The following is a 27,267-nucleotide window of genomic DNA, read 5'->3' as shown; positions in this document are numbered from 1 at the left end:
AGTAAGAGACTCTCCTGATGATACCTGCCAGGTTTGGTGAAATTTACTTCAGGGTGCCCAAAGTTATGGACCCTCAAAGGTGTAGCCCCCATCTTCTATTAGCTTCCATTGGAAACAATGGAGGATGGGGGCACCCCCTTTGGGAGACCATAGCTTTGGACCCTCTGGACCAAACTTCACAAAACCTGGATTATATCAATAAGAGACTCTCCTGATGATACCTGCCAGGTTTGGTGAAGTTTGGTTCAGGGGGTCAAAAGTTATGGACCCTCAAAAGTGTAGCCCCCCATCTTCTATTAGCTCCCATTGGAAACAATGGAGGATGGGGCCACCCCCTTTGGGAGTCCATAACTTTGGACCCCCTGAACCAAACCTGGGTAATATCATCAGGAGATTCCCCCAAACAATCCCTGAAAGTTTGGTGCTGCTAGCCTAAACAATGCGCCCCCTGCAGGCCAAAAACCAAAAAACACTAAAAATGTTTTTAAAACCCACACACGGGTGGGAGGAGCTTCGGACATGAATGGGGAACCCGAGGAAACCCCCCCCCCCCTTACCTACTTGGACAAACCCCATCGCAAAATCTCCAAGAAATTCTCAATTTGGAGTTGGCAACCCAAGGAAACTTCTGTAATGAGAGTGAAGCCAGAGCAGATAATCTCCACACGAAAAGTGGCATACCTTGCACAACCCGTTCTTAATTTCCTATGCGTGTTTTCTTGAAAGCAAGTGCCCTGCGTACATTGGACCGCAGCCCTAACCAATTGCTAGCCCAAACATCAATGTATCATATGAAGCTAAGCCCCCTTGCTGCCAGCGAAAGTAGAAACTGACCAGCGCTGCCATGAGGAAAACGGCTGGCAGAGACCTATCAAAAGGGACGAGGGAAGGGAAAGAGAAAAAAGCCCCACCCCGTACCCACCCAGCGACACCTGGGGTAGCGCCACAAGTGCCAGTAGCCCCAGGAAACGCCGAAGCTGCAGACGCTCCCGCGAAAACCGTTGCATGGCGCTGAACTGCGGACATGAAGCGACCCCCACTGCGCATGCGGCAGGTAAAGACGCCGCGAGCTCAGGGCTTTAACCGGCCCCTGCAGGAGGTAAACGAAGCGGTTTCGTAAAGCTGCGGGGTGAATTGCGAGGGGCTCGTAGGGTAGAGGCGGCAGAAACGATACAAGTGTGGAGTGCCTGTAGAGACGGGGGGCGGGGCTTCGTGCTCCTTCGTCAGTTCTGCTTTTCCTTCCTCTTTACGTGTCCCTGTGTAGACTCTATCTTTGCGGCTTAGTACCCTTTCTTCAGGCAAAAAAACCGACCAAAGGAGCATTTAACCAACTATTTGACGTCTTATAAAAAGCAAAATAAATACCGGGGGTGGGGGAGTTGTCTCTAGAAGGCTGACCCGCTTAAGAAGTTTTGGCAGATATTTCCAGGCACTTTAACGGGAGTAAGCGCAATTGAATAATACGCTGCGAGTAGACCTGTTTAGGATTGCTCCCTTTGAAGCCTAGTGGAGGAGTGGGCTGAGTTCAGATTCCAGATGAGCATGTAATCCACTCAAAGCCTCTACAATCAAAAGTAGCAGGTAACGAAGAATTTGTAACTGGCTAACGTTCGATTTTGTGCTATTTCTACAGAAGAGCAATGCAGAAAGAGTGAAACGGGTAGCTGACTATGTGTTCGCATGAAGATTGTCTGTAGCAGGGAATGATCACGAAGTTTGCCTTTGGCACGCAAGTCAAGATAGGATAATCTGCACAGTCTTTCTGACACTTTGAAATACCTTGGTTATCTGCAGTAATCAGATTCCAGAGTGATAGCTGTGTGCAACCAAACTAACAAAAAGTCTTATGACTTTTTTTTACAGCTTTAAGAAATGAAAGGTGATTTACGTTTATGTGATGGATAAAGTATTTCACGTTCAGAAGGCAGGTGGAAAAATTCCAGGGCTCTGAATGGCAGAATAGACACATGTCTGTGTGATAATTCTGCAAATGTCATTGCAAAAAGAGAAGTTCTTTCTCAAAAATGTGCTTTGGTCAGAATGAATAGGGAGTTCTTACTTCTGTGTTTTATTTGTGTCTTAAACTGTATGGGTAGAGAGGTTTGAAATGTAATCACTTCAGAAGGCTCAAAATTTGTGACATTCATCAAGCAATAAGTCTAGGAGTAGCTATTAGTGAATGTCATCTTGTACTAGTCTAAATCAAAGACTTTACACTTGTAAGATGGCTGCATTTTCAGGGAAACAAGTATCTTACATATATGTCAATGTAATTAATACTTTGTAAACAAAGGTTACATGTTGTTCCAGTTGAAGCCTTGATTGTACTTATTAGTCTGTGCAAGTGATCCTACGTGCCTAGATTTAGTTTGAAATGATTTTTATTTTATTGATTATTGTATTAAATGTATATCTCACCCATCCCTGGCCAAAGCCAAGCTTAGGAAGACTAACAAAAGATCAGTGTCACAAAAAAGGCATTGACAATATATCAATAAATTAATCAAAACATAGAAAATTACATATTATAATCACGATTAAAACCTTTAAAAATCTAACGACACAGGAAAACTCTGTTATGCATGATCTAGACTCCCCAATCTCATTAGCTATTGGAAGCAAAGCAGAGTAAACCCTGGTTAGTACTTAGATGAGAGGCCACCAAAGAATTTCAGGGTAACTGTAGAGACAGGCAATGGCAAACTACCTGTCTCTTGCATTGAATGCCCTATGGTGTTGCCATAAGTTGGCATTTGATGATATATCAATGAATTAGTTAAAACACGAAAAATTACATATTATAATCAATGTCAAAATCTTTAAAAACCTTAACAACACAGGAAAACCTAATTAAAGATAGTGTTCTAAACTATACTCCAACCTGTTGCATCTATATTAGCACAAATGGAATTATAATACCCCAATAGATATGTCGGTGGGAAGGTAAATAAGATGGAAACCAGAATGGGAGTGAGGGGGGTCTGAGAGGGTGTAATGAAGTCCAGTGAGGATCCAGTAGGGGGATGCCAGCCATTGTATGAAACATCACTGTGTTCAACCATATGCCTGATGGAACATCTCTGTCTTACAAGCCCTGTGGAATTGAGCCAGCTCCTGCAGGGCTCGGATCTCACAAGGCAGAGAGTTCCACCAAGCAGGGGGCAAAGCCAAAAAGCCCCTGACTCTGGTTGAGGACGACCCGGTCTTTGGGTCAAGGACCACCAGAATATTTTTTTCTGGCAGATCATAAAGCTCTCGGGAAGGTACATCTGAATAAGCAGTCGTGTAGGTGTTGAGAGAGCATTTTAGGAAAATGATTTTAATTTCTTATTAGAATAAGAGATTTTAGTAGAATAACACAACTTGATTTTATAAGACTATTTAGCTTTTAGAGTGAATCTGATTCAGAAAAGAATTAGACTTTTAACATAGAGGCTAGCAGCTTGCAAATGTGGTTGCAAAGACCCCAGGAAGACCTCTGATATCTTTCTGGGGAGCTCATATCCCTCCTTCAGTGAGGCTTACACCCAAAAGAGTTCTTAAGATTGTGTTCCCTAATGAACAAAATCTCTTTGTATGCGCCCCACACTTTCAACTGATCAACACGGATGCAAATAATTGATTTACCTTATCTGCTGTCTCTCCTTTTAGCAGTGCTTTTATTTATTTATTTCCTGCCCTTTCCTGGCCAAGATCAGGCTCAGGGTTGCTTAACTACAAAATTCAACAGTTAAAAATCAAGTTGCATAGAAATTACACTTAAAATTAGCTTGTAAAACCCCCAGTTCTATTAAAAAATTCCAAATAGCTCCCTTAAAAACTTTGTGCAATGATGAGAAGATGATTAAAGAACGGAGAAAAAGGGGACAACAAGGAATACTCAAGTCAAGTGAAGAAATGGGGAATAAAAGTAAATAAAAATGACATAGTGCAGGGGTAGGGAACCTGCGGCTCTCCAGATGTTCAGGAACTACAATTCCCATCAGCCCCTACCAGCATGGCCAATTGGCCATCCTGACAGAGGCTGATGGGAATTGTAGTTCCTGAACATCTGGAGAGCCGCAGGTTCCCTACCCCTGACAAAGTGAGTCAGGTAGGAAGGCTAGCCAAATTCCCTCAAACATAGTCCTGGTGCTGTCCAAAGTATTCAGCTGCTACTCTGGCTAGTTTCCTGCTTGGGATGTATTTAAATAAATGTTTATTGTCTTATTGCTTTTGGCAGTATGCTCTTCAAATTCTCTCTTCATGTGCCCAGTTATTAACATATACTTCTTTTTTTTGCCAAACCCTATGCTCTCTTTTCTTCCCTTCATTGGGACAGACCTTAAGCCTTTTAAAAACTACTTTCTTGGGGTGGATCATGCATCCTTCAGGTTTCCTAACCTGGCTAATACATCCTATTTGAGTGGTAGCGAACCTATGGCACGGGTGCCAGAGGTGGCACTCAGAGCCCTCTCTGTGAGCACGCATGCACAGAGTTCATCAAGGTGTTTTTTTATTTTTTTGGAAAATCACCACCCACCCATCTAGGCTGACCTGGGCCACTGGGCACCACGTGTAGGTAACCCTGTTATGTGCTGTTAAACCCCACTGATTTTCATGGGAAGAACTAATGCGCAATCCTTTACCTGGGAGTAAGCTCGGTTGCTGGCAATGGGACTTGCTTCTAAACCCTCGTAGGGCTGTGATTCACCCATTCGAAGTGTTGCGCAGTTGCTTCAAAGCAAAGCCACCGACTACCACCAAGCTTACTCCCAAGTAATGCGCACCTTGGAGCCAGCTGTTTTTTGTAAATTAAAACCTCAGTGTTCAGGTTAAATTACAGTGTTGGCACTGTGCGATAAATAAGTGGGGTTTGGGTTGCAGTTTGGGTTGAAAAGGTTCACCATCACTGTCCTATCTGAACTTCAGTGTGGCTTTAAATAGCTTCCAAGCATTATCTGAGGATTTTACTTTCTTGTGTTTCCCTTTCAGCTTCCTTCTAATGAGTCCTCTATTTTTTGTTAAAATTCCCTCTCTTGAAATTAAGTGTTGCTGTTTTGGACTTTAGGGATAACTTTCCATTGACAAAAATGCTGAACTAAATAGCACTGTGACTATCCCCAATTTGTGCAATAACATCTACATCTCTCACACCAGATCTTGAGCCTGGAGTTGTAAACTCTTGCTCAGGGTCCACAAAAACCTGGAAATAGCATGGGGTTCTCCTGTGGTCCTTTTTGTACCTCCAACATATCATAAGTCTCATCAATGAAAACAGTATCCACTGAGTGGCCCAAGCGTTCTGGTAGCTGTAGAAAGGTAGCATTAACTAAAAAAAGAAAACCTCAGTTTCTTTATACAATGTAAATCAGCTGAGAATTAAAAGCAACACATTTAATGGAATGTATTCTGCCCAGAGAAGTGAAACGTTAGCATGAAAATGTGGGCTTCCCACATTACATCAACAGTTCAGTGCTTCTCAGTGAGAGCCACACAGCTCTCCATCTGAGTTGACCCCATTTTAGGATGTTGTTCGGTACTTTGGGAGGCAATGGAGGATTCTCAGGACAGTTCTTCCTACTTGCAGTGGCTTCTGACAGTGGGGTGAGTTGTTTTATATAGCTTATGTTACACCAAGGACAAATTTCCAGATTTCTTTCCCTAGGCCCCTAAAAAAGTGTCACACAGCAAAGTGGAATTAAACCTGAAGTTAAGGAGTTAACTGTGGCTGTTTGCCCTCAAAGGCTCCTCTACAGTACTGATTCTATATTTTAACTTTTGGAGGCAGCATGAGGGGTATTTGATCATGTGGTGTACTGGTGTGTGTGTGTAGCTAAGAACCACTGCAGTAGTCTATATAATTGCCTAAGGTTAGCACTGACTTTAACATTTGTTTCACATAGCCAATATTTCATATGGTTCCAGTTCTGTATGGTGACACATTTATACATGGAAGACAGGGAGACTTTCTCTAGGAAGCAAACAGGATAACTGAGTACAATGGAAGTTGTTTCCAACACTAGGGGACCTAAAGTCTTGAATTTAATCATTTTTCATAATGCACTACTTGCTAACATGAGACTAATAGGTACCTAATTCAATGGTATACATCCATATCATGGAAGGATATTTTTATACAAGGATATTTTTATTGTTGTTTTTAATTGTGTAAGCCACCCTGAGAGTTTTGTATAGGGTGGGGCATAAATTCAATAAATAAATACAATAAATAAATGGAAGATACATGGATAAAAGCCCCTCTTGGTTGATCTGTTGCTATGCATCTGACTGCTATTTGAGAGGGATGCCTCATTAGATGTTGCTTCCCAAATCTTTCCATGTGTCAGTGTGGACACATGAAGAGAGTCTCTACATGTGAAGAACTAAAACTCAAGTTCTATCATAAAGAGGGATTGATTTTGTGCAGAAATTTACCAGGGAAGAAAAGATGGAAGTGAGACAGATACTTAAGAAGTGAGTAACTTTATTGCCCTGTCTAAGGTTCAGAACAGAAAGAAGGGGAGTGAGACAGTAGTACAAGACAACAAGGTTGAACTATTGGCAACAGAACCAGCTACAAAAATGGAGAGCTTGATATTATCTTTTTATGCATCTTGATTTACCCTGGCAAAGCAATTTACATGTGACAATCCAATAAAAACAACTCACTTCAGTGGATCAAAGTATTCAGCTGAATTACTTTTAGCCAAGAGTTCCCAATATTATTGATCCTGTGGGGACCTTCAGAGTTCTGATTCAGGATGGTGGATGGAACCACAAAATGACTGGTATAAGAGTTGGAGACCACCACACAATGCCTGGGAGATAGGTCATGATCACTCTAATAATAATTACTCAACATTTCAGGCAGAAATTTTGTTTAAATAGGCTTTTTGAAAAAAAATCTTGCATACAGCTTACCTGTTATTTGCGTCAATCAAATAACCCATGGCCAATCAGATGCCCGGCTGGGAGAAAGCCCCACCTGGCCCTAACCACTTTCTAAAAATAGCTGGCAGGAGCTATCAGACAGCACGTTGGGCACCCCTGCTTTAAACTAGACACTCAACTGAAGTCTTGTTTAGTCCAAGCTGTGTTCCTCCCATGTGACTCTTCCAGAGATACCACAAAGAAAAGAGATAGGTGAGGTGTTTTTCAAAAAGGACTAAAAAGTGCATTGGGATAAATGGGAAAGAGTTTAGCCAAGTGGGAAATGCTAGGGGAAGGCTGGCTGATGGGAGGACAAGGAATGGAGATGCTTAGTTTAGGAAGAGTTTAGGAAGATATAGAAGGTTACGTTCAGGAAGAAAAGCACAATGGGGAAAACAAAAAAAATGTTCTGCTTGTTCTGAAATATGTTTTTTGTTTGTGGTGGAGCAGGAAGGTCTGCAACTGGAACTTCTTACCAGATTTTGGGAGGGAGGAATCCTGTGATTTCAGCAGTGGATGAAAGTTCAAGAGCAGTCAGCTACTTTAGATTACGTTCTTATACACCTGGATTTAAACTGTTGGCTGAATTTGGTGCAGAATTAGGATCCATAACAATGTGTTATGTGTTATGCTAGAAGTGCAGAATTCAGTTACCCCTTAGTGGAAACTGAGGTTGTACTATGATTGGTACAACTTTAGGATCTGAGACCTGATTGGTGCAAGGGTCAGGATCTCGGCTGTCATAGGTTCAAAGCTATTGTAAAGGGCAGTTCAAACCTACTGGAAAGAGTACCAGAGTAATGTAATGGAATCAAGGAGCTGTGTCCACTTACAGGTCATTGATTTAAGATGGGTGGTAGGCATGACTTACTTCCATTGACAGCTGCCAAGGATGGGCTGATAGCCTTCCCAGGGATTTTTTAAATTGTGAGGTTGATGCTTAGAGATTTGGTTATTGTCTTACAAATCTGGGTCACTGTTCATGGCCATGGGTCTGAGAAGCTTTGGAGAGTCAAACAAAAGATCCTTGATTAATGTTAGCAGACAATCCATCTACTTTTTTTCTGAAAACACTGGGAGCAATAAAGCCTATCTTGATATCCAATGGATGTATTTCTCTGTGCCTCTGCTATGAAGGCCAGAGAATCTCAGGGTGCCAAAGGATTGGGTCTTGCAGAGAGGATCAGTAAGGGAGCAACAAAGTAGGGTACAACCTCTTGAGAACTTCATTCCAGTGAGCAGGTGGCAGTTACAGTCAGAAACATGTTTCCCATTGAAACTGATAGAAACTATTACATGATAGATTTCCTAATACAATCACCTTTAATTCTGGTATTAAAGAATTCAGCTCAGCTTTATAATTTATTTCTCATATCCCAATCAGATTTTTTCCCACATCCCTAATTATGTCCTGTTAATGAGTTGGCTGCTGCTGACAACAGATGTTGTGGACTTTGAGTCCGCCCTCTGGCCTGATTCTCTCCTTGAAGTAGATAGTCTGTTTAAAATAAAAGCAAATGCCAAACAATATTAATCAAAATTAGCGTTTCCTAAATTTGGACCCTATCTATGAGCAGAATTATCTCAAACATTTTTGACAGACTAAAGTGCTTTTCTAATTTTCTTTAAAATATAAAAACGTTAAGTTCAATGACAGTTTGTAGATCTTTAATCTTAATGTTCATGGCAAAAGAACATTCACATAGTCATTCCAGATAGATTGGACTAGTTACACTGGAGATATCCCAACTTTTTGATATGAGGACAACATTGAAATAAATCATTTGGTGGACTAGCATGGGAGTGGGGTCTATCCCATTTTAGAACCATTGTCTCAATATTTAGTAGGCCAGTGTTTTCAAAAACTAACCCAACAAGTCTAAAGGTGCACAATCTATAGTGTTCTGCTTTATTTGTACTCAGTGGTACAGAATTTGCCAAAAATAATTGGGATACCCTTTTTCTTGTCTATTGGTCTGCTTGTACTCTCCTTGCACATGCTGCCTCTTGCAGTCCTCATAAAGAGGGTTCCAGCCCAGCATCGTAGGGCTTTTGGCATGCAGGGGAGCTACTAGAGCAGCTGGCTCATGCATGTCAAAAGTCCCATGAAGCTAGAACTCTGCACAAGAACTCTGGCAGTTCCAGCACTGCCTCCTAAGCAGCTACAGCCCTGCACCTCCTGAAGGGCTTTTCAGAGCATGCTAAAAGATCTATCTCAGAACTAATTAAGAGGCTGGGCTTTATTATATTTTCATGGGTACATGAAAAGGGTCCATGAGGCCATAATTTGGACACCTGAGCTACATGAGCACTGTACTTACAGTAAAAAAAACAAAAACAAAGCTCCCATGAACTGCAAATGATACTAATGCACTCTTTCAACTCAGAAATTATCTGTCTGCTTTGAGTTTTCCGGGCTGTGTGACCGTGGTCTGGGTATTTTTGATCCTAACGTTCTCCCACATCTATGGCTGGCATTTTCAGAGGTACATCACAGCAAGGTGTGTTTCTCTGCACGGCACAGTGTGGAGTGATTGTATTTGGGGGGGGGTATATATTCTGTTCATCTCACAAAGAGATGAAGTACATTTGCATATGTCTGGGTGGAGTTCATTTTATGGTTGCATTTGCAATCCCATTCACAGCTGCATTTAAATTTGCCTTTGCAAATGTGAATGCAACTGTAAATGAACTCCACCCAGACAAATGCAAATAGACCTCACCCTCCCCCCCATGAGGTGAACAAAATATATACCCCACCATACAATCATTCCATGTTATGCCACACAGAGAAGCACATCTCACTGTGACAAACCTCTTGGCATGCCCCCTGGTGGCAGGGTTGCCTCTCCTGGGTGTTCCTTCAGCTGCCTGAAATCTGAATGGCCTCAGAATAGAGGGAGGGGAGGTCTCACTTGCTGCCTCTCTCTCCTGACATGCCTAGCTTCCCAGCTGTAGGAACTGGCAGCCAGCAGCATCCTCCTTGGCCCTTTCCCATTCTCTTCTCTTATCAGGCTAGCCAGGGCCTCTGGGATAGGAGCAAGCCCATCCCTCCTTGGCCCCACTGCCTAGCTTCCCTGTCAATTTTTGCCTATTCCCACCCTCCCCTAGACATATCTCAACCCCACCCAACAACGATTCTCTCTTGGGAGGGAGGTGGGTGTGGATGTAGGGCCTACAGCCCTCTGGAGGTTCGGGCTCCTCACGGGGGGCAGGCAAGTCCAAAGTCATGGGCCCAACCTCCAAGCTGGCTGCAGCCATCATCTTGGACACCTCTGAAGATGCCAGCCATAGATGCAGGTGAAACATTGGAATAAAAACTACCAGAGTACAGCCTGGAAAATCCACAATAGCCAGCTGATTCCAGACCTGAGAACCTTTGACAATACACTCAAAAATTATCTCTCTGTGGTTAATACATAAATGAGTCTTGAGAAAGTAGAGTTTGTTGATAAAAGAGCTCTTACTGATGTTGTGCATGTAGCTGAAAAATTCTTTTGGCTGTCACCAACAATATAAAGAATAGGATTGCTTAAAAAGAAAGAAACACATTATCCCAATTAAAAAAATTATTTGAGATCAACATCACTGACATGATTTCAACATCAACATGACATGAGATCAACATCATGTTGATCATGACATGAGATCAACATGAGATCAACACCACTGACATGACATGAGATCAACATCACTGACATGTCATACAATACATGACATGACATGTATTGTATGAAATTGTATGAGTATGATGTATGAGTCTGAAATTGTGTGCATCGAGGAATGCTGCTGTAAATTTCGTTGTGCGTGCACAATGACAATAAATGCTTATGCTTATGATTAAAAACATCAGTTTGGTAAAGTTCTTCAAAATATTCTGCCACATTCTTGAAGTTACAACTAAATGCAATGAACTGGTATTTGGTGCTCTCTCTAACCCACTTCTATATTAATGAGGGTAATGTAATTTTTATGTAGGGAATCTACCACAGTTTTCTATGGGGAGCCATTGAAATAGCTCTCTTGGCAAACACTTCAGAGTGACTACTACATAAATATAGTGCTTTGTGAATTATCCTAATTCAGTCAATCCTGAAATAAAAATAAAAATATTTATTTGCACTTCTGAATCCATTAGAGTGGATAACTTTTTTCTTCTTAGTCCCCTCCCATTCTTTCCTTCAATGAGGAGGTTAAAAAAGCATTCAAGACTATTCTAGTGGTTGCAATATTTTAAGATGTATCTGTTTAAGGAAGCTGTACGACAAAGCTTTTCTAGCTTGTAATGGCATGTTGGATAATAATGCTCTTTGAAAGACAGACTGTAGCAGAAACAGGTGGTGAATATCAGTGTTCTCTGTGTCATCTACTGTGTGGTGCAGGGATGCACTGGTAGTGAGTGAGGAGAGGTTCCCTTCTGCCATGCTTGTTGCCCACAGTGCCCTGACACTGTGGTGTCAGTGAACACATCTGATGGAATTCATACAATAATTGTCTTATGCATCAACATTTTTACAAAGCTTTTTAGGACTTGAGAGTTATACAATATATAAGAAAAATGGAATAGCCCCTGACAAAATATATCCCTTAAGGGAATGATTCCACCACTTAAGGGAATTAATATCCCTTAAGGGAATGATTCCACCACTTAAAACATTGAGAATGTCTTATTCAGTAGTTATTAAGCATGTACAAATCTCAAACTGAAAAAAAAATGTCAGTAGTATTTAATTTTGCAAGGAATCATGCCAAGATTCTTATGATCCTAGTGCAGTTTGCTTTATAAAAGATTGAAGTTAAACAAATACTCCGCGTATGTGTGAAAATCTAATACATTTTGTTTTTTTCTCAGTCATTTTCAAAAAATTACATACCAAGTATAAGTAGTATGAAGAAAAAACCTAGAAGAGGGGGAAAGGATTCTGTTAAATAAGTTTCTCAGAAAACAATCCTGTTTTATTATTTCCAGACAGCCAGGCTACTCAAGAATACTGGCAGTTGTATCAGGAATAAACTATTAGCTGTAACACTGCAGCTAGTGAACACGTTTTGCTTTCTTAACAGTATTCTTCTGAAGAAGGTTCCCTCAATTTGAGCCAACCGTTTGAAATTTTATTTACAATTTCTTAATATAAGCTGATTTTTTTCCCATGCTGAAATGGGAAGCTGTTTTTAAAACAGTAAAATAAAGGTCTTTTCCTAACCTCAGAAAACAGGTCAGGAAAAACGGTCTGAGGGCATGCAAAGAAGCCTGAGCTTTCCTTGCAGGCATTACTCCTGCATAGAAGATCACAATCTTCTCTACTGGCAGATTTATATCAAGAATCTATCAGGGCCTGAGGGCTCATTAAAATAATACTTGAGCAAGTACTATACCTTTGTTTGCTGATCCGTTTCCTGATAGCTCATCATTGGCGCTCCCCTTTTTAACAGTCATGGTTATTAATACATTTAGTACTGTTAAATATTACACGTTAAGCTGTACAATACTATATACTACATTTATTACGCCAATATTCTATGGAATCACTCATATATAACAGAGTAAGGGTGCAGGAGAGTCCCAACTTCAGGTTTTATCCTGGGCCCCTAGGCTAACTATCCAGAATCTTGGAGAAAAGCTCCTTTGTGTTTGGCAATTGTGAGCAGGAAAACGGAACTGAGGAAAGGTTCTAAGCAGCGTCTCCCTCCTCCCGTTATAGCTCCCTGTGGCTCCTTTTTAAAATGTCAGCTGAATGTTACATACATCAACATGTAATGTCTGCTTAAATTATCACTATTCAAATCTGAGTCGTTCTGAAAACTGCACTAGTTTTGTATCCCCCTTAGTTGTGACCCCAAGATACATACCTATAGCTTCTAGAAATGATATTTATTTTACTTTCAAATTATCCCATGTGTCTCAAGTGGCTTCTTCTAGTACACAGAGCATTAAATTCTCTCCTTTTCCATGGCATCAAATGGTGTTATTTCTGTATAGGGGATCAAAAGTGTGTGCACAGTGTTGTGCTTCCTCCCTACTTACAATGTACAAGGTATCATACCCTTTAATGATGAACGTGCCTCCACCCCACCCATGTATATAATGAAAGCTGCACAATGAGGCCAGCTAAGCTGGAAATAAGTTTTCTGCAACCTTGTGTTCAATTATGAACAGAAATTATGATACAGAAATTATGATACAATTATGAACAGAATTATGATACAGAAATATATGAATGTTTAGAAATTAATTTCTAGAAATGACTGTAGTGGTGGTGCAAAGCGCCATCAAGTCACAGCTGACTGGGTTTTCAAGACATTGAGAGGCAGTTTGCCATTGCCTGCCTCTGCATGGGAGTTCTGAGTTAAATGTGTTCTGGGTTCTGAGATAAATGTCACTGGCCCAAAGTCAGCAGGGTTCATGTGGAGGAATGGGGGATCGAATCAGTTCTCTATAGAGTTTGTTGCTCTCTCAATGTGGATACTATAGCATGCTAATGGGGGCATTAGAGTGCATAGATAGAAACAGATTGGATAGTTGCCAGCATAGCCACAGTGGCAAATTCCTAGAAACTCCTGTAACTAGATATACCAGTCACACAACCAGTGGTCTTTCCCCCCTTGTCCCAAGTTGGAGCCACAAGTAAAAGACTTAGGCCATCAAGATGGACACACAGCATTTATCCAGCGGGACTCACTCATGCTGTCCTGTACATGAATACTAGGCATGGATTAGCCGGAAATTTCAGAAGGGCTGTGGGAGAATACTAGGGGACAGATTTTCCAGTGATATTTATTTGCTGATATTTCTAAGGGGAAGCAGATAGTGAAAAAACATGACTGCCCTGATCCCTCTAACCAAAGCAAAGAAGATGTAGCAAGGGATGAAAGCAGAGCCAATTGTGGATCAAGAGTAACCTGCACTCCTCAACAGCTAAGATTTAAAACAACAAATGTTGTTTCTTAAAGTGTTGCAAGCAAATCTTCAGCCCACTTTTCCCCTTCACTTTTCTGTGAAGGCTAAACAAACTGCCAGGCAGCATTCAATTCTGATCTTATTACTGTTTACTTCAAAGTAAGCAATTGCAAATTTGTGGGGGGTATCCTCAGGTGAGACAGCTGCAGCTGCACAGATGGAATAATTAGGGAGACAGATCATCCCATGGCTCTTTATTACCCTATCTAATAGAAAGTGCTTGGACCCCATGCTATTATTAAAAACAGCAAAATGAGGCTACCAAGGACATATCTTATGCATGGACAGAAGATCCCCCAGGTGTACAAGGCAAGAAAAAGATTTTATCAGTTAACTAAAAGAAAATCACCTGTGGAGGATTAAAGATGTTAATTTTAAAGAGAGTTGGTTAAAGATGAATTTCAGATAAAGGAACAAAGGTTTATATGGATGGAGGAAATCAGCCTGCTCATGCCCCTAATACATTAAAACATCCTAAAGGGAGAGATTTTTAGAGGTGGACTAGAATTTCTAAATTCCTTCCCCTTCTTGCAATTCCTTGTGGACTCCCACTTATATATAATATTTAAAAGAAGCAGTAAAAGTCTGAAGAATTCTTCCTGTCTGCTAAAAGTCAGAGCAAAACATTCAGAAACTTTATACATACTTAAAGAACAATATGGAATTGTGGGACTCCATTTCTTCCCACCAATGTATCGAATCACAGATGACCCGTACAGCGAAAAGCCAGCATGACACCTGATGGTAACATTATCTCCAGGTTTGTATTTTTTTTTCCTCCCATGAACTATTCTTCCATAATGAATTCTCAATACAATAGTGTCTGGTGAAGTTCTAACTACAAGCAAAGAAGTAATAGTAAATCAACAAACAAGATTGATTTCCCCAGAGCTTTTGTACTTTAATATAATCAACAAATATCACTTTGAGAAAAAACAGCAACTTCATTTACAACATTCTCCATTGTAACATTAAGTAAATCTTGGGATTTAACATACAGAATTTGAGTGGCCCAAGCCTTAAAATAGACTAAAAGCATCATTTAGATAAAAATATCCTAAAATGCAGCCTGTTTGGCCTTGTCGTCTAAAACAAGTATCCCCAATATGGTGCCCACTGGCACCCAAGAGAGTGGGGGTCTTCCTGATCTCCTCAGACAGGCCATTCCATAAGGTGAGAACCACAATGGAAAAGGCATATGTATGAGCAATTGCTGATTTTGCCTCTTTGCAGGTTGGCACTTGCAGAAGGTCCTGCTCAGATGAGCAAAGCTGTTGTGATGGTGCATAGGGAGAGAGGAGGTCTCACAGATATGAGGGTCCAAAGCCACAAAGGGCTTGTAGGTGATAACCAATACCTTAAATTGAGCCGAGTAACAGATGGGCAGCTGGTGGAGTTACTTCAAAATGGGAGCAATTTCCAGGCTCCATCTAGCTCTTGATAACAGCCAAGCTGTGACAATCTGCACCAGCTGGAGTTTCCAAATTGATTTTGAGGAGAGATCAATGTACAGCTCATTACAGTAGTCTAGTCTTGAGGTAGCATAGCATGGATCCAGGTGTTCAGATCAGTGGTATCAAGGTAAGGAGCTATCTTACAAGATAGGCTGAGTTGGAAGAAAGCCTAAACATGTAGCATCAGTGGGGCCTGATGTGAAACTGCAGTGACAACTATTTTACAAAAGTCCCATCTGTACTCGGGTGTAGAGATAAAAAATAATCAAACTGGGAACAACTGTAGTATACTTTATTGTTTTCTTTCTCACCACTTCTTGTTGGGAGTCAACAGGTACCATTCATCCATCAGGTGGTAATCCAGCATAAATCTATTCTGAGTTTTGTAGGTAGTCAGTTTATGGGTGTGTGTGTGTGTGTGTGTGATTTTAATAAGAAACAGATTTAAAATTGAGATCAGCATTATATTGCAAGATCACGAGTTGCTAAAAACCAGATTTATAGTAATACTGCTATGTCAACATTTGTATCATGTAATAATAAGTAGATACTGCACTGCGGCTTCTCAGTCAAAGGACTGTAAATTTAAACACACGTAACAAAATGGGTGTTTACTTAACCAGATGTCAAGAACTATAAACAGACTTCAGCCCTTCAATGTAAGTTCTGAGTGATTTCTTATTAAACAAGGAACTGTCAACAGAAAAGGAAAACCACTCACGTCCAAGATCAAAGAAACAGAACTCAAAAGAAAAGGGCTTGCTGAACTCCCTTTGGGCCAGGGGCCACCAGTAAGTTATTATTTGCCAATCTAAGCACTCTTTGAGGATCATAGCAGGTGAAACAGTCCCATAGGTACCTGGGTCCTGGACTGTTTAGGGCTTAGTACATTAGTACAGGAACCTTGAATAGATCCAGTGCTCCACCCAGAGCCAAGGCAGCTGGCAGAGCACAGAATGTATATGTGCCCACCACGGAGTCCCTGTAAGGACCCTCGCTGCTGCATTCTGGACCATCTGGAGCTTCCAAAGCAGTGCTTCAAGCACTTGAAAGCTCTAGAAGCCTTCTGGTCATGTCTCTGTGGTCAGCCTGCACCTATTCAATCTTCATAGTGGACTGCACTGAAGACACAACATTGAACCATTGTTATAAGTGAGGATCTAGCTATGCTTACAGAGCAGGAGGCATTTGGTACAATTAAAAAAAATCCTTGAACTGGAATATAGGGGATTTATGAAGGAGGCCATTCTTTTCTCCTTCCTTTTTGGGTATCCCATTGAACAACTTAACCATGGCCAGATATTTATATCTGCTAATTGAGCCTAAATGGCGATGGGAAGTAACATTACCTTGATGTAATGTTCTACCTTCAGCTCTTCAACAAGGGAGAAGACTCGGGCTCCCACATCATGGGAGAAAATGTATTTGTGAGGTTGGCTGTGAAGAGTCTGTCCGGCATGTTTTATTATATTGCCCCTTGTATGCGTCTCCAAGAGCCAGTCTTTTAGCCCCCTTGTTAACTGACCAAGCCGAGATAAGTGATCCACAAAAGTGATCCATAAAAGTCACAGTTTTAAAAAGTCATTTGTGAATATGTATTGGACCCATTTATACTTAAATATTTTTCTACCAGGTTTCTATAAAATATCTGAAAACAGGGGGTGTGGGGGGGATTGAGGGGGGGGTGTAAATCCCCCCCAACAGAAATGTGTTGTCCATCCATGTGCAGATAACACTTCTCCTGTGAGGGTTTCATGGCCCCTCTTGCTGCAGCTGACAGCTCATCCTAGGAAGAGTTAATTGAGCTTCACAGAGAGACGCCAGCTGAATCAGAGCCTGAACCAGCACAGGCTGCTGGCTCAGAGCTAATTAACAGGAATAAGGAAGATGCCAGTAGCTCTGGGTCTCCAGATGTAAGTCAGCGTTGCAGATGCAGATTGAGACTGGCCTTGAAGGAGAGGCACCACTCAGCAAGATGACAGGCTAGGGCGGCATTACCCAGAGCCTTTGCAGGAGCAGTCCCAGGCAAGCAGCTCTGAGGGTTTGGCTTGGATAGATTGGCAGGCTCCCCACATGTACCCCTTTTGCTATGTTTCTGAGAGATCAGTGCTAAGACAAAAAGGTAGGTAATGAAAACCGCATACAGCAGTTTAGATTACCATAATAAATGAAGGGGTCATTTCAATCTTCCATTAGTCACTACAACCACTAATTACTGAATGATTTAAACTGAACATTGAGGAGTTGTTGCAAACTGAGGTGTTTCAAGTTGAGGTGTTTCAAGTTGTTGCAAACTGAACATTGAGGTGTTTCAAGTTGTTGCAAACTGTCATTAGAAAGTGTTCATGGCTTTTAATGACCCTTAAATACCAATGTGTATTTGGTATTTAAAGTTACTCCCTATCCCTCACAACAGCATACGCTGGAAGAACTAATGCACTGCCAAAAAATAGTTTCTAAGCATTCTACTTACAAACTTTCTGCAAATTAGTAGAGATCAGTTTGAAAGTCATCTCACTAGCTTTTGTGCTGGATATTCTGTACAAAAATGCTGACCTTGAGTAATTTTTAAATAAAATGAAATCAAGCTGCATCACCCCTCAGACTTTTAGAAAGCTTCCTGGAACAGTGCTTCCCGGGCAATAACTCATAGAGTATTTTTTTAAATCCTATTTAACGGGTTGACATTACAAAAAGTATCCCAAAATTTAAAAGTATTACAGTTTTGCAGTTATTTTGTATTGAGGTGCTTTTTTGTGTTCAGAAGAATTGTGTGTTAAGTGGCTATTCTTTAGGAATATAATTTACTAATGTACAATTAATAGTGTCTTAAGTAGAAAAAGTTGTAGAGCCCCTTCTGTATTCTTTCTGCCAAAAATAGTGCTGCCAGAGTGGCAGAGAGAGAAAAAGGCTAAGGAGAACATTTCATACAAGCAGGAATTGGGGGAAGCAAATTATTGAATAATTGACTATACCCAATTAACCATTTTATGAAATGCACATTAACAATTTTACACAATGTGGAAATACCATCTAAAACAGTAGGGTGTTGTGGGTTTTTCGGGTTGTATGGCCATGTTTCAGTAGCATTTTCTCCTGACGTTTCACCTGCAACTTTTAACCAATGCAAATGGTTCTTTCTCCCACTCTGGACATTCCACAGGTATATATACTCCACTTGCTTTACTACCATCAGATCCTCTGAAAATGCCAGCCACAGGTGCAGGCAAAACATCAGGAGAAAATGCTACTGGAACACGGCCATAGAACCCAAAAAACCTACAACACCCTAGTGATTCTGACCATGAAAGCCTTCAACAATCCATCTGAAACAGTTATGGCACTAGAAATCATATATAAATATCAGAGCTGAACTTATACTTACGCAAACAAGGCTGAACAGAAGGTTTCCAAAAGTTGTGGCCTTGGCATGTTGTAGTCATCTCCACAGTTTCATCAAGAAAAGAATACTGTGGATCGCACTGTACAACAACACTTGTTCCACGTACATATTGAAGTTTTAACGGATGCACACTCCCACTTAGAACTGCAGGGGCACCACATAAATTGGCACTAACTGTGACAAAGCACACAGACAAAAACACATACATAATAAAAATGGAAAATACAAACACTGGTTTATATTCAAGTCGTTACCTTCATGTCTTATATCTGGATTTATAAAAAGTCTATGAAGGGAGTATACCATAGGAACTGTATTGCTTATGGCATGGCAATGGCGTATAAACCATTCATATAAATACAATTGTTTTCCCAATGCCTTTTGATGTTTCATTGTATTCTGCACCATGGTATGGGCAGGACTGTAAATAGCCTTTTGAATTAACATATCTGACAAGTAAGGCAAACCCCCTCCATAACAATAAGCACAGGTTGGTTTTTTTCGTCCTTTCAAACACAAAGAACTTGGTGAGCAGCTGGGCTAGCCAAACTATTTGTAGGCAAGTAACTCCTGTGCTCTAACTTTCAAAACTTTTGGGAATCAAGATACCTCCCAAATCCACATTGCGTTTGCTCATAATATGGATTTTGGTGGGTTGTAATACACACTTTCAGTATGAAGAGGATAGTTATGAACTTAAGCAGGCAAGACTGATGAGCACCCTGAAAACTGCAGTCTCCCAGGGAACGTAATATGAAGTTGTCAGGTACTTGAAGACTAAATTTCCTTGGCAGAACCTCAGTACCCTGGATTCTGAAATAGTGTTTGAGTCTCTGATGTGCCATGGAAAAAGAGAAGGAGGAAGGGGAGGAGTGAGACGCTGTTGATGGATTAACTCAAAAGGCTTGGTGAGCTGCCATCACCAGACCGTCTAAGCAGCAACAGCAAAACTTATCCGTCTCTTATCAGACAAGAGAATAATGATATTTGACTTTTTATTGGCTGCTATTCAGGGTTAAAGATTTGTATCTCTCATACACATCATTCCTCTGATCTGAAATGGCCTCTGGGAGCTGCTACTTACCTTTTTGCAGAAATCTTAGTGTGCCAGTACACCAGTAGCCCCCTCCCCCACCAGATTCAGTCATGGGCAAAGGTGGAGCCAAGAATCACTGAGACTTCTCTTCCTTAAATACATCCACCTGAAGGTGATAGTAGTGGCAGACTATTTACAATCCATACTTCATAGTTTGGTGATTGAGTTCTTGGAGCAACAAATTTGTTTGAATTAGCCTCTTTCTTGTCAATTTGGGGAATATTTGATGCCTTTTTAAAGCTCCTTTGCTCTGTTTCCCTGTGCCTTGTTTTTGATTTTGTTTCTTTAGGGGAGGTTCCAACAGACGGCGTTGCCTCCTTGGTTCCATCTCCTTCCTAATCGGATTCTGACTTCCTGGTTTCAACCTTGGAACTGACATTACTGAGGCTATCAGTCCTGTTCCCACTGAGGCATCATCTTTCTGAGTACACACCTCTCCTTTTTTGTCTCTCCACTGAAAACACCTTTCCCACAAGACCGTTTTCAGATGAAAGGCTCTTCCCACCCTAGCTTTAGTTGTACACTTCAAACAGACACTTGTCATTGTCAACTGTCTGGGTTACTTTCCCCAGAGCATGTTGTGCGTTTCTTAAACAATGCCTTTTGTGCCATTATGAAGCATAAAATGTTTAAGAGCAAAATGCAATGAGCACAACTCTTCATTCCTTATCTTCTCAACAAAGTTACAGAGTCTGTCAAGCTTCTTAGAAATGTCTACAAATCTCCAGAACGCTCCCCCTCCCCACCTCTGGCTCCAAAGTGGGAAGGTTTCCTGCCCAGAATCACAGGGTACAGAGGGGTGTTCCCCTAAGTTCTCCATTCACCGCCACAAAATCATCTTGTGTACCACACTGAGCCAGGGGGTGAACAAAGCAGCCCACAGCAAGCAAGAAGGGAGGAATGTGTGCCTGTACAGAAGACCGCTCGATGAACACTTACAGGCAAATGCAACATTGTTCTTCATCACCTTTTTCATAGAGGGCCGCGTTTAAATGCAAACCCCTCACGGTTCTTGCCTGAGTAATGCACACATTTTAAAGGTAGCAGGAATGTGCCCTTCCCCTAAATATATAAATCACTCAGCTTGCCTACTGCTTTTTGTCATCTTGGCCCCGCAGGTAGGACATTTCTTAAAAAGCGTTCTTCACTCTATAAAGAGTTAGATTATCTAAAAGGTGTTATTTGTGAAGGATGGTTACTTCTGATCAACTTACTACCATTGAATAATGAAGCAGAATTGCAAACTATTATTGTTTTCATTCTCACTTTTTTTACAAGATGGTACTTCAGGTTTCCAAATGTTGTTCTCTCCACACTGAATCACGTTACTTCCAACCATGAAGTATCCAACGTTACACTCAAATGCAATCTTTTCGCCATATATGTGTATGTCTTTGAATCCACTTAATTTAACTCCATGTTCAATTATACGATCATTACACTCCATATCTAAAAAAGGACAGGAATGTTTTAAAATATATAAATTTAAAATAGTGAAGAATACTACATATATCTGGTTTACAATTATACTTTTTAGCACATGGTACACTCTTTTGAACTCTTATTAAAGATAAGTCCAGGTCTGGGAGTGGTCCAGGAGCACCCAGCCCTGTTTACCCAGGAGGAGTTTGCTCAGACATTGCAGGGTGAGGCAGTGTAGGCTGGGGCCCTTCAGGCTGGTGAAGACCAGCCAGCCACCTTGCTGCAGAACTGAGAGCAGTCAATGGTGTCCAGTGATGCCTGGTCCAGACAGGAGAGCAATGAAAGGCCTGGCAGCTTGTTCCTAGAGCCAAGGCTGCCAAGGGGATGAAGAGGCCTGCAGAGATAAGGGGCAGTCCAAGAAGCATTGGGACTGAGTTGTGGAGGTTGGTAAAGGTTGGAGGGAGCTGCCAAACCAACGGAGGCTCTGCAAACACCAGGTCATTACTGACTTATGGGATGGCTTCACATCATGACATTTACTAACCAGACTTAGTTCATGGAGTGGTTTGCCACTACCTTCCCTGGTCATCTACACTCTACCCCCAGCAAGCTGGGTACTCAGCAAGCTGGGTACTGGTTACCGACCTTAGAAGGATGGAAGGCTGAGTTAACCTTGAGCTGGCTACCTAAAATCGACTTCTGTTGGGATCAAACTCATGTCATGAGAACAGCCTGAACTGCAATACTGCAGCTTACCACTCTGCACCACAGGGCTCCTTTAGAAGAGTTTTTATCTTTAGTAAACACTTCAGTATTGTAGCTTACCACTCTGTGCCACAGAAGTCTTCTAGAAGAACTTTACCTTTACAAAACACATCAGGTTGTGACCACTTCAAGCCACCATCACACTCAATGAAATTCTTGGTGCCAGGAACACTTTTAAATCCTTGAATGCAGTCATATGCTACAACCGTTCCACTAGGAAAATACTGTAAACCTTCCCTTTTTAGTTTAGCACCCCTCACATCTGGTGGCAAATCGCAGCTCTCTGGAAAAAAAATAAAGAAAAAGAAAAGGGTGACATGGAAGAAGCTAGGAACATGCTACTAGCAGGTAGCAGCAGGTGAGTGTCTTCTAGCTTGACCTTGCTTTGTCCACTATCTAGACATGTGAGTCGGCTCTCTCAGGGTCTGGTATCTGCTTCAACAGCAGATGTATGAAGAGAAGGGAGAAGAAAATGGGCAATAATCATAACAAAACAAAACTGCAGACTCATTGTCTCTAGCAGAAGATAAGGAAAACACAAACGTTCTCATCAGGGTGCCATGTCCCTAAGAGAAGATTCCTGTTAAAGACTGCTGTCTGCTAGTATTCAAACGTTCTATATGTTTACTAAAATGCTTACATTAGCTAGATATCTAGAATGTGAAGATTAACTGAAAACAAGCTCAGGCCCCTTCCGCACAGGAAATGCATGACAGGTTGCAGTCATGATAAAGGAACCAATTTTCCTGTTTTCCTGTTCATATGCATTCCATGCAAGCGATGAATGGAGGCCACGGAAATAATCTGGGTTGCTGTTGCACCTTCACACGGAGACGCTTCTGGTTTTTTTAAGTTTATTTACCTGCCACACATAGGCATGCAGAAATGAATTCCCACAGCCATACCAATGCCCCATGATATGACCAGCTGCACCTGCATAGCTGCGTGGATGCAAGACACAATTTTTTTTAAAAAAAGGAAAAGAGGCCTCCCTGGAACAGGCAGGCTATGTCAAATGGGTTACCCCTGACCATAGAGGACAAGGGGGTGGGGGGAAGAGAAGGAAATTAAGTGCCTCCTGTCTGGCCAATTGTTCAGGAGTGGCTCCAACTCAGGATTTTTCAAAAGAATTGCTTATTTACCGATTTTTTAAAAACCCAGGTTGGGGGAAATAAAATGGGGCAGACTCGTTTTGAGGTGAGACCTGTGCAAAGTCCCTCCCCAAAACAGATTATATAGTGTCCTACACCCATATTTCTTGGCCTGTGCAGAATGGGCGGGCCTCAGTCAAGTTGAACTGAAAGCAATTTGTTCACGTCAATCATGTTTGTCTTTTAATTTGATTAGTTTGATTTGATTTCCTCCATGTTGCTCAATCAAGAGGAGAAAAAAGGTAAAGGCAGTCCCTTGGACAAGCCCTGCGTAATTACTGACACATGGGGTGAAGAAGTCACATTGTGCTGTTTACTATGCAGACTGTTTATGGGGTAGTTTGCCATTTCCTTCCTCAGTCATCTACACTTTACCCCCAGCAAACTGAGTACTCATTTTACCAAACTTGAAAGAACGAAAGATGTAGTCAACCTTGAGCTGACTATCTGAGCCTGACTTCTATCAGGATTGAATTCAGGTCATGAGAAGAGCTCTGACTGCATTGCTCCAACTTACCACTCTGCACAATGGGACTCCCACTTTAGAGGAGAAAACCAGAATAGAAAAGCCAAAATAAATAAAATAAATAAATATGCAAACACCATCAAGGAGTTTTAATTGACCCCAAAACAAAACCTATTTAGAAAGCATGTGGGGCCTTTTAAAATAAAAAAGGCTAATTAAGAAGTGACTGTGAAGATAGAGCTCCCAAAATCTTACAAGTTTGTACATCCCACTTTTCATTGCAGCTTACTGAAGAAGGTTTCTGTCCCTGACAAGTGGCACCCCCATCATGATTGATGAGAATGCCTACTACAGGGGTCCTGGATCCTGAATTCAAGACATTACAGTGGACAGTACTTACAGAGCTAGAAACACACACACACCGGGAGAAAATGAATGGGTAGAAGCCCTCCATGTGTCCACCACAGCCTTGGTTTGGGAGTTCCATCAACTGTACCCAAATAAGCCTGGATATGATAGCGAGGAAGATGCATCTGAGGGGGGCCAATACCCTGTTAAGACGTGTTAGCATTTTCACTCTTCCCTGGTTCTTGCCATGAGACTTTGGAATGAGCTGGGAGTGGGTGGTAAAGTGGGAACTCCTGATTTGGGGGGTTTTTTGGGGGGGAGGGGGTGTTTTGGACACACAGTAACTTTCTCATCCCTTTGGACCAACCAGTACCTGGCTTTATGTTCAGTTTGGCCTTAAGGACTCTACATTACTTGATTTCATTCTGGTGGGATCCAGAGGGTAGGGGTTGGAGGGATGTTTGGGAAAGAGATATTAACCACAAAATCCTGCAATGGAATTTAGTTCCAGCAAAAGGTGGCTTAAATGCTGTTTGTATATCCTAACAATAAATCTATTTCTGAACTCAAGACTTTGGTTATTGCAGGGGGTTGACATATCTTGACACTATCTTCTTCCCTGCCTAATGATATTCCCAGGTGGCCTCCTGTAGCTGAAGAGGAAATCTTACCACTAATTGTAAACCTTAAATCCAACGAGGCTCCTGGTCCTTATGGGGTCCCAGCAGAAATTTACAAATCTTTCCCTGATTGGTGGTCCCCCCTGCTAGCCTCGTTATTCACAACAGTGAATGATTTTGGCTCAGTGCCCGCAATTTGGACTAATGCAACCATCATACCATTGTTTTAAAAGGGTGACCGTAATCTCCCTTCCAACTATAGGCCAATCAACTTGCTGTCTGTTTCAGGCAAATTGTATGCCAAATTCTTATTGAACCGTCTTATGGACTGGATCTTGATTAATAGACCAATAGGTATAGAGCAGATTGGTTTCACAAAAAGAAAGTCCACCCGGGACCACTGGATGACTCTGGAAGCACTTGTAATCAAATATCTTCACAAAGGAAAAACCCACCTATATGCAGCGTTTATTGATCTTAAGGGGGCTTTCGATTCTGTAGATAGATTGCTGCTATGGCTTAAATTACAGAAGCTTGCTATAGAACCTAAGCTTTTTTTACTAATTAGGTCTTTATACAGAAATCCCACCAGTCAGATAAGGTGTACGTCATCAGGTCCTCTGACACCCCAAATACCGGTTTCACAGGGGGTAAAACAGGGTTGCATGTTAGCACCTGTGTTATTCAACCGTTTTCTGTATGATCTTGCCCCCACTTTGAATAATTCCAACTCTCATTGTCCCTATCTGAATGGTGTACCTTTGTCCATCCTCCTTTATGCCAATGATGCAGTTTTGCTATCAAGAACAAGGTCAGGTTTCTCACTATCTTCTTAAATAAAAAGGGGTTTTTTGATCCTAGAAATCCTTTTAATTCTCACATCATTAAGGTAGGTTAACAAAATATTCTATAGTTCAATTTATAATTTTCTGTCCAACCTACAGGACTATAAATTGTGAAGTTTATCAAAAGCAAAAAAAAAGAGGTGTTACCTTTACAAAACACTCCAGGTTGTGACCACTGGAAGTTATTACCACAGCGTACAGAATTATCAGTACCCGGTAGAAGGCCATAACCTTGATTGCAGTCATATTTTACTACTGTGCCAGCAGGAAAGTATTGTAAGCTCTGAAACTCCATTTTTAGTTTAGCCTCCCTCACATTTGGAGGCAAAGGGCAGCTCTCTAAAAAAAGAAAAGAACAAGTGAGACACTGTTCAGAACTTTTAAATGACAGAAACACAACTAACAACGTCTTTCCTGTTATACACAGCAAGCAACGTGTGTAATATCTGTTTTTTTAAAAAAAAAACTGAAGAGGATAAGGAAAGAAACCCTGGCAGGATACGATGCTGAATGGAACATAAGATAGGCATTTTTTGCTGTTTTAAAAAGGCTAACCTAGTGAAAGATTAAGTTAAAATCTGGAATGGTAGCTTGCACTAAAACAGATAACATGCAGACACAATATAATATACCCCATTTAGTTAGCAACATGTCTAATTCACAGCTCAACATACACAATGGAGGAGCATTTTGACTTCCAATTTTTTTAATGCACATGTAATTTAATGTAGACAGATTACAGTTATCACTAATTTGCAGACTTTTCAAGTACCATGACTTAGACCCCGAGAAGCACAAATCATGCTGTGCTAAAGAAAAGCAACTTTTTTGGCTCTCCCCATGCAGCCAAACCGAAGCCTTCTTCTTCCATGAATTTGTGCTCCTGCATGTCAGTTTTCCATTGTAACAGATTTACTCCATAACCTTCATTCAAATGAATTTGGTTCCCCAATTATATTATAGTTCAATTAGTTTGGTGGACAAGCCTCCAAATCAGAGGTGTACCAGGGGAAAATGGCACCTGGAGACATCCATTCTCTCGGTTCCCCCCCTCCCTCCGGGAGAGCCACCCCAAGCCCCACCCTCTCCATCTGCTGGCTCCGAGCCAGCAGCTGGCAGTCCCTTCTGCCCTCCCCTCTGGGGAGATCAGAAGCAACTGGAAAGCTCTGTGCTGGGACCTTTGCTTTTATAAGCTTGGGGGTGGGGCCAAAGTGTCATCAAGTCACAGCCAACTTATGGCTACGCAGTAGAGTTTTCAAGGCAAGATATTAAAGAGGAGACTTGTCATTGTCTTCCTCTGCATAGTGACTCTGGTATTCCTTGGTTGTCTCCCATTCAGGTACTAACCAAGGACAATCCTGCTTAACTTCTGAGATCTGATGAGATCAGTACATCTAGATCAGAGTACTTATAGCCCAATCCAGAGCCCTGGGCGGCAGAGGAGATGTCATTGTGGTGACACCCTACCACCTCCAGAGGGCTTTCTGGTAGTGTTGGGAGGGAGAAAAACACACACACAACCCCTCGCCTCCAGAAAGCCCTCCATTGGGCTCAATAGACTTACTTACACCATCCAAAAGGGTAGAATGTCTGAGGACCGGGGCATTGTACACCTGGCCCCAAACCTGAGTGGAAGCTGGCTATGGTCGGCTGTACTTTGGGAACACCCCCGGAATGCCTGCAGCCATGCCAGCACAGCATCCTGCTCTGATGGAGCTAGGACATGGTGCCCACTTCCAGGGTTGGGTGCTGAAGAGCTATGCAGCTCCGGGGAGTCTTTGCATCTGCTCCCTGTTGGAACATTTTCTACTTGCACTGGAGCTGAAC

General features: G+C 41.6%; 1 long non-coding RNA gene across 1 annotated transcript in view; it reads left to right on the top strand.

Moving 5' to 3' along the window:
• The first annotated feature begins 848 nt into the window (after positions 1-848).
• The window catches only part of LOC125432702, a 55,507-nt gene continuing 29,088 nt past the window's right edge, over positions 849-27,267 (top strand). The window contains exon 1 of the long non-coding RNA XR_007244529.1: positions 849-1,054. This is a non-coding gene — a long non-coding RNA (uncharacterized LOC125432702). The remainder of the gene's footprint in view (positions 1,055-27,267) is intronic.

Source organism: Sphaerodactylus townsendi, linkage group LG05, assembly GCF_021028975.2.
Source record: "Sphaerodactylus townsendi isolate TG3544 linkage group LG05, MPM_Stown_v2.3, whole genome shotgun sequence".
Lineage (NCBI taxonomy): Eukaryota > Metazoa > Chordata > Lepidosauria > Squamata > Sphaerodactylidae > Sphaerodactylus > Sphaerodactylus townsendi.
The sequence above is the reverse complement of the archived record's forward strand: the minus strand, read 5'-3'. Positions and strand labels throughout refer to the sequence as shown.